The sequence below is a fragment of the Rhinolophus sinicus genome, chromosome 1 (genome assembly GCF_057876585.1).
Source record: "Rhinolophus sinicus isolate RSI-liver-muscle chromosome 1, RSI-T2T, whole genome shotgun sequence".
Classification (NCBI taxonomy): domain Eukaryota; kingdom Metazoa; phylum Chordata; class Mammalia; order Chiroptera; family Rhinolophidae; genus Rhinolophus; species Rhinolophus sinicus.
Window position 1 is genome coordinate 127,307,076 of NC_142501.1, and position 12,309 is coordinate 127,319,384.

The 12,309-nt window shown below is 37.1% G+C and overlaps 1 protein-coding gene across 3 annotated transcripts in view; it reads left to right on the forward strand.

Annotated features, from left to right (window-relative positions):
* Positions 1 to 12,309, forward strand: part of RAB18 (RAB18, member RAS oncogene family) — a 61,241-nt gene that overhangs the window by 6,216 nt on the left and 42,716 nt on the right. The gene's annotated exons all lie outside the window — the stretch shown is intronic.

Consider the following 12,309-nt stretch of genomic DNA (forward strand, 5'->3'; position numbering starts at 1 on the left):
ATATCAGATATTACTTAGCTTTTGTATGCCATGTAAACATTTACAGATGTACTCTATATATGTGTGGAAGGGAATTATTTAAAACAGTAGTAACTCAAAATCCATTTTAATTTGGCTGCTATTTGCTTCTTTAAGAATTTTGTTAGTAAAACTTCATTTTGCTCAGAATATGCTTGATAATGGATAGCGAGGAGTGGAAGAATGGTAACTGGCAGGAACATAAACTTGCCTAGAGTTAAAATTTTACTAAGGGAATGATCTTATATATAACATAATACTACTTCATTTCAAACTGAAATAGAATCTGGGGCCTTGCAGATGATAGATCTTGTGTTGCCCTTTTGACTAAAAAGACTTTGTCTGCTTTAAAAACAAATATTAAGATTGTGGCACACTGATGAGAATATATATAAATTTGTTCCCCAAATGGTCCATGGGTCTGAAAAGTATCTTTTACATTTAGGCATCAGATTATTTTCTGCCTTAGTTTATAAGCAATACACACGAGTTTTTAAAATAAAAACAATTAGCTCAATTGTTAATGGCCTTGTGAAAATTAGTGTTTTGTGGAAAAGTAGTATTTTACATCACAGTAAAATACTAAGTAAGGAAAGCACACCTTTATCTTTCAGAAATATGATGAGACACTTAAATTTCTGTCTTGTAGAAAATATTATTTTAAGCTAGTTTTGGATTTAGGGTTTGAAGATGGTACTATACAGTTGGCATTTCTTCTTTTGTTTTCTGGCAGTTACATAGCTAATAACAACAAAAAGAGGGAAAAACTGAAACACAAACCCTATATTCCACTAAACTAGAAGACAGCTAAAACCCCAGGCCACAAAATAGGTGGAGTGGCTGCCAAAAGCAGTGGACGTTAAGCAGGCTACTTGTGAGAGGTAGGGAGAAGATGCCACAGCTTCCGAGCTCAGCGCCAGCAAGAGATGCTTTATGAAGTTGAGAGGCCCACCTTGAGGTGCAAAACCCAAAACCCTTGTTTGCAAAAGCAAAATGGGAATCATTCCAAATGGGAATCATTCCCAATAAATAAGAAATAAAACAACAACAACAAAAGGGGCCTGACAATTAAGAAAGACATTCCTAAATCAAAGATTTTAAATGTTCAAACTGAAAATTCACTTTCTTGAGCTAATGGCAGGAGTCTTCCTGCACTTGGTTTGATTGTAAGAATTTGGGGAGACGAAGCCAAACAGGAGTTAATGGGAACAAGCCACTTGGGTATTTGTCTGTGTCTGTAGTGGTAGGGGAGGAGCTGGGCCTTTGCATTGGGAAAACCTCAAGGCCGCCTATCTCCATTGGCCGGTGAGAAGTAAAAAATCTAAATTATTTTCATGTCAAACCCTGAATCAAGAAAAAGTTTAGCTGGTTTAGAACTGGAGCCATTATGACTTCCAGCATGGCCCACCTATAAATAGCTTGTCCAGGAAAACCCCACTTCCTTCAAAGGTAAAAATTCAAAAGGAAGTTGGCTCAAGGCCACTACCGCCATTCAAGAATTAAAAAAGAAGAAAGAACAGAAACAGAAAGGACAAATGAAGAATACTCACCAGAAAAAATATTGCTATAAAGAAGATGAAAATCATGACAAAACATTGTGTCATGGATTTAAAAACCTTAATGAAAGTATTTACCTCTGAGAGCACAAAGCGGTGATATGAGAGGCTTGGGAGGCGATAGTATGACTACGTAAGCAAATGCAACGTAAGCTTATTGAGGGGAAAGAAAAAGAAATAAGAAAACAAAATCACTGAAATGAGCGTGAAATTGGAAGTCACAAGGTCTAATAGAGACTTGGGAAATATAATAAAGGACAAGGAAGCTAGAAATGGCAAAGTGGGTAAAATTTACTAAAATGAATTAAAATGTTAAAATTAATTAGAGAGAAAATGGTAGAAATGGAAATTAGAAAAGGATATTTATATATTTAAAGACATAATTCAAGATAACATTTCAGATATCAAAATAACATACACAAACACACACAAAATTGCAAGAATATTTTGACCAAGTTTTTTTGTTTGTTACGTGGGAGTGTTTAAAAAAAAAGAAGGTATTAAATTTATTTTTCTGCTATGACCAGGCCATATAATGGTATTTAAACAGTTGCTGACCTGAGGTTCTTAATCAGATGCATAGATAGAATTGGTTGAAATTTAACTGTGGAGAATAGATTCTTGTAGAAATTAATTGCACTATATGTAATCTGGTTAAATAGGCCACATTTTCTTCATGTTCAGGTTTCTCTTTTTTAGTTTACTCTGTTTTAGATAATTGGTGAATATTAAAAAAGTGCTGTAAGTAAAACTTCTGTCAAATTAAAAAATTAGAAAATTTTAAAACCAGTTCTCTATTTAAGACCGGCTCACAACCTATTTCTTAATCTGTTTATAAGACTTAAAATTGTTAAAATATTGAAAATGTTTTTTAAGGGTGATACATTTCCACTAAAGTTAGACAAATTTGGATTGTTATTGGTTGAATTATATCAGTGATTCTTATCACTCCCTTGGTAAACTTTAAAAAAAATACCTATGACTATGCCCTTATATTACCTGGTAGGCTTCTAAGGGCAGAGACCAAATCTGTTCCATCTATAATGTACCATATAGTTTGGGCTTACTTATTAAAATATAATTTAATTAAAATGGAAAGTAGTGAGTTTATTCTTGTTTGATGCCATAACGTGCTTGTTAAAAATATTTGGAAATATGAGACAATTCAAAGAAAAATGTGACTATTCTGTTCATATAATTTCATTCAGTTAAACACTTTACTTGGAATAAAGTGATAAAAATGGCACTAGCATTTCTTTAGTTAGAATAATGGCAAATGGCAAATCCTTCATCATATTTAAGTAGTTTCTTTTTTCTATTTTACTTAAAGGTTTTATTAGGAAAGGTTGTGATTTTTTTCATATGCTTTTTCAGCATTGATTAATGGTTGATAGACTTTTTTTTAATACTGAAATATCCTTGTTTTCCTAGATAAGTCTTCACTCATATTGTTTGATATATTTCTGGCTATTTAATTTAGAATTTTTACATCTATTTTTATACATAAGATGCTCTCTGCTTTTTTGTAATTTTTAAAAATCAGGATTTGGTATTGAAGTTGCACTGGTTTATAAAATGAAGGCACTTTCCAACTCTTTAAATTGTCTTTACTGGCTTCAATATTATTGGAATTAATCTGTTCTTTAAAGATTACATTTCACCTGTGAATCTGATCCTGTTCCCTTCTTTACCATTCTAACCTCTTCAAATTTTCTATTTCTTAGGACAGTCTTGGAAGTGTAACTGGGAAAGCATCTCAACTTATCTCTTTTAGTTGCACTTGTAAGTTAAGTGCAATTAGTTAACTTATCTCTTAAGTTAATATTCTTTTAAACTCTTCATCATCTGAACTTACGCTCCTCTCTTGTTTCTTGACTTGTAAATTTTGGTATACTGTTGTTGTCTCTCTTTTCTAAGGAATGTGTCTATTGTATTATTTGAGGAATTACTTTATTTTCCCCCCTCTCCTTTCTACTTTTCTTTTGGTTTATTTTGTTAATTTCTTAAGGTGAATTTTAATTTATTTTTAGTCTTATTCTTTAATAAAGATATACTCTAATAACAAGTTTTACAGTGTTCCATAGGATTTGGTGTGGTGTGTTTTATTTTCGTTGCTGCCTGGATAGTTTGAATTCTCAGTTTGAATATGTGAAATCTTTGATTTAGGAATGTGTTTCTTAATTTTATTTCTCATTTATTGGAAATTATTCCCTTTTGAAGTAAGACCACTCACCCCTTTTCCAGCCTCATGTCCACCAGCAGGCATCAAGTTGGAGCTTCGCAATTCAGCCAGACAAGACCTTCCTCCACACCCTCCTTCCTCTCCAAAATCTTTTATCTTGCGTTGCTATCTGCAGTAAGACCAGGAGGCATCACAGGCTTTCTCCCTCTTTAAGTAGTCACCGCAGAAAGCCCTGGTCTGCCAGGGTGTTCTTTATCCCCCAGATTCTAATCTTTATAAGGTACATCTTCTCTCTTCCGCAACTCTCAGTCCTTCTCAACTCTTAAAACATGTGTAACCTGTCCTGTGGGTTACCAGAGCATTTATCACATTTTATTGTTTATACTTTTAAAATTGTGTGTAAACTCAGATTTTGGGTTCTAGGTCCTCATAATCTTGTTCTCCATTGGATCCTTAAAACTTTCATAGTACCTTTTTTTTTTTTTTTTTTTTAAGTTTATTGGGGTGACAATTGTTAGTAAAATTACATAGATTTCAGGTGTATAATTCTGTATTACATCATCTATAAATCCCATTGTGTATTCACCACCCAGAGTCAGTTCTCCTTCCATCACCATGTATTTGATCCTTATAGTACCTCTTTTGATGCCCACTTTCCTTGCTGTCATTTATTTAACCCTCACCGCCGCAGAAAAACCACACTGAAAATGCAGGTAAAGCAGGAATTTTTATATTCCTTGATAATAGGGGGAAATTGACTTAAAGGGGTTAACACTTACCTATCTAGACCTTACCTAGTAAAGGAGCTGAGACTAAACCCAGCCTCCTAATTTCTAACTTGGTATTTTTTTTAACACATCATCTCAACAGTAAGAAGGATCAAATGCAGATTTGAACAAAATGTGAGAAATGCTAAACATAAGAGAGAAGCAACAGTTAAATATATCAGTTAACTAAATATGAATGGATATTCTAATAATTCTGATGTCAGATGTAGTTGAAGAGCACTTAAAACAAATAAGGAAAGGTTGAAAATGAAAAGATGGGCCAGGCAAATGTAAACAATACAAAAGCAGAGGTGGTAATACAATGTAAGTTGGGGTAGAATTTAAGGTTAATGCATTGGATAGAATAAAATAGGATATTATGTAATTATGAAAGGTCCAGTTAATTAACAGAGCAGCCATAACAGTCATAAACATATATGCAAAATCTGTTCATAACATAAGAGAAGAATTTGATTAAAATAGTTATTAGATTTGTTATGTCTTTCATAATTAGATAGATCCAAAAGACACAAATAAGGCCATAGGGAAATAGAATAAACACAATCAACAAATCTTTTGAGTAAAGAACTTTGTTACTTTAAAAGCCCCTGAAACAATTTCAAAAAATCAGTCTTGAACTTGACAACAAAATAAATCTTAAATTTAAAAGAAGCAGAAATGATACATGTTCTCTGATAATTTATTCTCTCAGAAAATAATTTTGACCTATTATGTTCCTAACACATTACATGTTGATTGCAGTATTTAAAAACAAAATCATACAGTAAAATTGATTTGTGTTTGGTATACGGTTATTTGAATTTTAACTTAATCACTTATGTATTATAACAATGTATATTGTTATACTATTACCATCACAATTGGGATGCCAGACAGTTTTCATCATCCCAGAAAAGGACCTAATAATATTATCTCCCTTGTTAGTCACACGTTCCCCTGCCTTTAACCCCTGGCAACTACTGGTCGGTCCTCTTTGCTGCAGTTTTGTCTTAGAATGTCATATAAATGGCATAATGTAGTATGTAACCTTTTCTGACTGAGTTTTTTCACTTAGCATAATGCCTTTGAGCATCATGCAAGTTGTTGTACGTCAGTTGTTTGTTCCTTTTTATTAGAGTTATATTCCATTGTGTGGATGTTTCAGAGTTGATAACATTTACCTGTTGTAAGACATTTGGGTTGTTTCCGGTTTGGGGTGATTATGAATCGACTGGTTATAAACATTCAAGTACAGGATGTTATATGGATATTAATTTTGTATTTCTCTAGAGTAAATACTCAATAATGGGATTGCTGGATTAAATGGCAAATGCCTGTTTAACTTTGAAAAACAGTTTGGCCATTTTTTAATAAAGTATCATTTTACATTACCATCAGCAGTATGTGAAAGTTCCTGTTTCTGCACATCCTCACCTATTATACTTACTTAGTATGATAAGCCTTTTAAATTTTAAACGTTCTAATAGGTGTGTATTGGTATCTCATTGTGATTTAATTTGCATTCTCTAATGACTAATGATGTTGAACATCTTTTAAAGGGCTTATATGGCATTATTATATGTGGTGTGTGTGTGTGTGTGTGTATGTGTGTGTGTGTGTGTGTGAAGTGTCCGTTCAAATCTTCTGTTCATTTCTTAATTGGGTTTTTTCTTTACTCATTGTTGAAATTGTGAGTTCTTTATATAGTCTGCATATAAGTCCCTTATTAGATTATTTATACTTTGCAAATATTTTCCTCCCAGTCTGTGGCTCCTCTTGTCGTTAACAAGATATTTCTAAGAGCAGAAGCTTTTTATTTTGAAATCCAGTTTATCGTTTTTTTTCTTTATGGATGGTGATTTCAGTTTTGTAACTTTAACAGAAGGTTACAGTGATTTTTCTCCTTTGTTTTCTTCTAGAAGTTTTATATAGATAACATAAAATTTACAATTTTAACTGTTTTTAAATGTGCAATTCAGTGGTATTAAGTACATTCACATTGTTTTGCAACCATCACCACTGTTCATTTCCAGAACTTTTATCACCTCTAACAGGAACTCTTGTACTAGTTAAACAATAACTCCTACTCCACTCTCCCCTCAGCCCCTGGTAAACTTTATTCTGTTTTCTGTCTCTGAATTTGTGTAGTCTTGGTAACTCATAAGTAGCATCATACTAATACAATATTTGTCCTTTTGTGACTGCCTTATTTCACTTAGCGTGGTATGTTTAAGGTTCTTCCATGTTGTAGCATATGTCAGAATTTCATTCCATTTTATGGTGGAATAATGTTCCATTCTTTCTATGTATGTACCACATTTTGTTTATCCGTTTCTTTTGAGTTCCTGGACCTAATTCCAATTCCTTGGGGGGGGGGGGGGGGAGAAGTTCCCATGCCACCAGTTCTCAAGACACCAGCTGGGTCAATTCTGACACGATCTAACCAGAGATCGTGTAAGATCCCACAGGTTAAGGGTTCAGTACTACAGGACTGCCCTCTCCCATCTTGCCATCCCCCACTTCAGATGCCAGTTGACATCCCAGGTTGTCACCTGTGCTCCTGACTGACTGGCTATAAATCCCTCAAGTTTCTCAGGTTTGATTAATTTGCTAGGGCAGCTCACAGAACTCAGGGAAACATTTTACTGCATCACTGGTTTATTATAAAAGGCTATAAATCAGGAACAGGCTGATGGAAGAGATGCATAGGGCAAAGCATAGGGAAGGGGCCCAGAGCTTCCATGTCCTCTTCAAGCACGCCGCTCTCCCCCAGTTCCCATGTTCCACCAACCTGAGTGCTGTCTGATCCTTCCTTTTCGGTTTTTTGTGGAGGTTTCATTACCTAGGCATGACTGATTAAGTCATTGGCCATCGGTAATTGAGTCAACCTCCAGCCCCTCTCCCCCTCCAGAGGTTGGGTTCCAACCATCTAATCACAAGGTTGGGTTTCCAGTCCCCTTCCATAGATGGAGTCTGAAAGTCATTTTATTAACATTTCTGCAAAAAAAAACTATTGGAATTTTTACGGGGGTTGTGTTGAATCTATAGATTGCTTTGGGTAGTGTTGTCATCTTATCAATATTAAGTCTTCAAACTCATGAACACAGCATGTCTTTCCACTTATTTTTGTCTTATTTTCTTTCAGCAGTGTTTGTAGTTTTCAGTGTATAAGTCTTAAACCTCCTTGGTTAAATTTATTCCTGAGTATTTTATTCTTTTTGATGTTACTGTAAATGGAATGGTTTTTAAATTTTTTATTATCATTATTCATTGCTAGTGTATAGATAGACATGCAACTGATATTTGTGTGTTGATTTTGTATCCTACAACTTTGCTGAAATCATTTGTTAGTTCTTTGTGTGTGTGTGTGTGTGTGTGTGTGTGTAGTAGTAGTAGTAGTAGTAGTAGTAGTAGTATTAGTAGAATCATTAGGATTTTCTACATATAAGAGTGTTTGAACAGACATAATTTTACTTCCTTTCCTATTTGGATGCCTTTCTTTCCTTTTTCTTTCCTAATTGTTTTGGCTAGAACTTCTAGTACTCTGTAAAATAGAAGTGGTGAGAGTAGGCATTTTTGCTTTGTTCTTGATCTGAGGGGAAAAGCTTCCATGTTGGGGAAGGCGTGTCGGTGCTGGGAGGATGGAGAGCTTGGAGGGGACAGGGCAGCACTGTGCTCCTTCCCTCAAGCCTGGCCCTGTGCATGCCTTCCCTCAGGCTGTTCCTGGTTGTATCCTTCTATAACGATAATCTAGTAAGTGAACTGTTTTCCTGAGTTCACTGAGCTGCTCTAGCAAATTAATCGAGTAGAGGAGGGGATCATGGGAACCTCTGATTTATAGCCAGTTTGCCAGAAGCACAGGTAACAATCTGGATTTGTGATTGGCATCTGAATTGGTAGGTGTGACAGTCTTACGGGACTGAGCCCTTACATGGTGGGATCTGATTCTAGCTCCAGGTAGATAGTATCAGGCCTGGGTGGTATCAGAATTGAATTGTCGGACGGACACCTGGCTATTGTCCCTGGAGAGTTGGAGAATTGCTTGTTGTGGGAAAACCCCACACATTTCTGGTCACAGAAGTGTTCAGTGTTGTAGTAGAGGAGAAACATAGGAATGTTTTTTCCTAGATGGTCTGCTTCTGTTATGAGATCCTTGTCATCCACATGAGGAGGTTGAAAAGATAGTGTAGCTTTTTTGCAACGGGTTTGCCGCCGGAACACAGGTGTAGTGAAAACCGCTAAATCGAATCCAAAATGGGGAAGGAAAAGACACACGTCAACATCATTGTCATTGGACTCGTAGGTCCCGGCAAGTCTACCACTGCTGGTCATCTGATCTACAAATGTGGTGGGATGGACAAAGGAACCACCAAAAAATTTGAGAAGGAGGCTGCTGAGATGGGAAAGGGCTCCTCCAGTCTGCCTGGGTCTTGGGTAAACTGAAAGCTGAATGTGAGCGTGGTGTCACCACTGATACCTCCCTGTGGGAATTCGAGACCAGCAAGTATTATGTGACCATCACAGATGCCCCAGGACACAGACTTTATCAAAAACACGATTACAGGCACATCCCAGGCTGACCGTGCTGTCCTGATTGTTGCTGCTGGTGCTGGTGAATGTGAAGCAGACCCGTGAGCGTGCCCTTCTGGCTTACACACTGGGTGTGAAACAACTAATTGTTGGTGTTAACAAAATCGATTCCCCTGGGCCTCCTTACAGCCAGAAGAGATACAAGGAAATCATTAAGAGAGTCAGCACCTACATTAAGAAAATTGGCTACCCCCCTGACACACTAGCGTTTGTGCAAATTTCTGGTTGAAATGCTGACAACATGCTGGAGCCAAGTGCTAACATGCCTTGGTTCAAGGGATGGAAAGTCACTCGTAAAGATGGCAGTGCCAGTGGAACTACGCTACTTGAAGCTCTGGATTGCATCCTGCCACCAACTCGTCCAACTGACAAGCCTTTGTGTCTGCCCCTCCAGGATGTCTACAAAATTGGTGGTAGTGGTCCTGTCCCTGTGGGCCAAGTGGACACCGGTGTTCTCACACCCGGCATGGTGGTCACCTTGGCTCCAGTCAATGTTACAACTGAAGTAAAGTCTGTTGAAATGCACCATGAAGCTTTGAGTGAAGCTCTTCCTGGGGACAATGTGGGCTTCAATGTCAAGAATGTCTGTCAAAGATGTTCATCGTGGCAATGTGGCTGGTGACAGCAAAAGTGACCCACCAATGGAGGCAGCTGGCTTCACTGCTCAGGTGAGTATCCTGAACCATCCAGGCCAAATCAGTGCCAGATATACACCTGCGCTTGATTGTCACACAGCTCACATGCCTGCAAATTTGCTGAGCTGAAGGAGAAGATTGAACGTCGTTCAGGGAAAAAGCTGGAAGGTGGCCCCAAGTTTTTGAAATCTGGAGATGCTGCCATCGTTGACATGGTTCCTGGCAACCCCTGTGTGTTGAGAGCTTCTCTGACAACCCTCCTGTGGGTCGTTTTGCTGTTCATGACCCGAGAACAGACAGTTGCTGTGGGTGTCATTAGAGCAGTGGACAAGAAGGCAGCTGGAGCTGGCAAGGTCACCAAGTCTGCCCAGAAAGCTCAGAAAGTTAAATGAATCTTATCCCCAATACCTGCCAGCCCTGTCTTAATCAGTGGTGGAAGAACGGTCTCAGAGCTGTTTGTCTCAGTTGGCTGTTTAAGTGTAATAGTAAAAGACTGACTAATGATTACAATGCATCATAACATTTTCAGAGGGAAAGGAGAATGTTTTGTGGACCATTTGTTTTTTTGTGTGTGGCAGTTTTTAAGTTATTAGTTTTTAAAATTAGTACTTTTTAATGGAAACAACTTGACTAAAAATCTGTCACAGAGTTTTGAGATCCATGAAAACAAAGAGTAATGAGGAAAAAAATAGTTTACTCAAATCTTGTAGTTGGCAAGATCAAATTTATCTAAAAGATTCCCACTGCCTTCACCAAGGAAGACAAATTAACAGCCACTGGCGGGATGGAAGGACCAGGGTTGATGAAGAGGCTGTTTGAGCATGTGCGAGCTAAAGAGCTGAGTGTCAGTCCGCACTTGAGTCTCCAGAGGAAATAAGGGAAGATGGCTGGGGAATGGGGGCTCACGGAGTCTGAGGCCAGACGAGGTGCCCCTTCAGGCTACCCAGGTCTGTTCGCTTGGAAGGTAGGACTCCAGTGTTTCCTGAGGGTGTGTGTTCTCTGTAGCTTTCAGGTCTAATATATTAAAAGAATAACTTGGTGACAGTTATCGACATGCAAATTGTAACAATGACAGTGACAGTCATTAGATGTCCACAAACAGGCAAAAACCAGGAAATTATAAAAGAGAAAGGATCGGGGAGGGGAAGAAAACAAACGATCTGGGAGCAATGAGTTTCTTTTTGTGGATAAACTAATTGCTGGTAGCTAGAAAAAGGTCAGATTGTTCTTGAGTGTGTTGTCTGGGTTTATTAAGAAAATAAAGTTTTTTACTCTCTGAAAAACCTTGAGAATTTAACTGTAGAATATGTATGACAGGCTGTCTCTATGTAATGTTTGCCAGTGGCCTTCATTTAGTACCTGTACTGAGTCAGAACCATTTCCTGTATCCAAATTTTCTTAGGTTTTGTTTTTTAAGGCAATATGAGTAAAATGTAAATAATTTCATATCTTTATATAGATGGTGCATTGTTTTTTTTAATCTATACCTGGTGAATACAAGATTATTTAATACATGGGATTTTTTTTCTTTGTTTTGTTGGCTGCAGAGAAACTTTGCGGGTTACGTTGGACTGTGTAATTGACACTGCCCTTTAACTAATTAATGGATGCCTATCATTCTAGGCATGGCTTTATCAACTCCTTTATTACTGTAGCACAAAGACCAAACTTGTTTTTCCTCTTAATCTTTGGCTTACAGAAAGACCTGCAAAATGCACATTTTGAAATGTAATTTTATTATCTAATTTGTATATGTAATGTATCATCAGAAATAGTCTTGGAGTTACTAATATATTTCCATATTGGTGACAGGTGTTCTAAGCATTTAGTGTATGAGGGCGCTGCACATTCATCTTAGTTCTGGCTTTCTGAATTAATTGTGACAAGCTAATAAGATCTTTTGAAAGTTTCTTTCCAAGCTTCTTGAGCTAAAGTTTTCCCTCTGGCCAGTGGGTAAACTGCGTATTATTTTTGATACTGTGGGCAGTTACTGTTCATTTAAGCCAGATGGCATGTGTCAACTGGTTTTCCTGGTAAAGGAGAGGCTTCTTGGGGGGTTACTGTAGTAAACTCTTATGTGACTTCTTAAAACTTCTTCTCTTTACATAAATTAGTACTAACAGAAGAGTTTCACAGAACTTTGAGCACCCCTCTGTCACTTCTGAAGATTCTTAGAGGGTTGGGCACAAATGTTTCTGAGTGTAAATTCTCTTTTCGAATTTGTGCAGTAGCAAGTGATCATTGATGAGGCTATAAAACTGTTTTATAGGATAAAAACAAAGAATTCATAAGACACGAGGTGAACGGCCATTTTATATTTTTATCAGTCCTCCCGGTTGCCTACAGTCAGAATCTGAATTAGGGGGTTGGTTGGCTGTGGACAACACTCTTAATAATGGTGTGTAGATGCTTAGAGAGCCCCTGAAAAATTGGCTCCATCCGGAATCATCCATAGATAGTCTTGTCTACTTTGGCACCGTGAATTTTAGCTCTTGGCTTTTAATGTGCGTAGTCCATCACCACCTTTCATTGAATTTTATTTTTTCAGTAAAATTTTTATT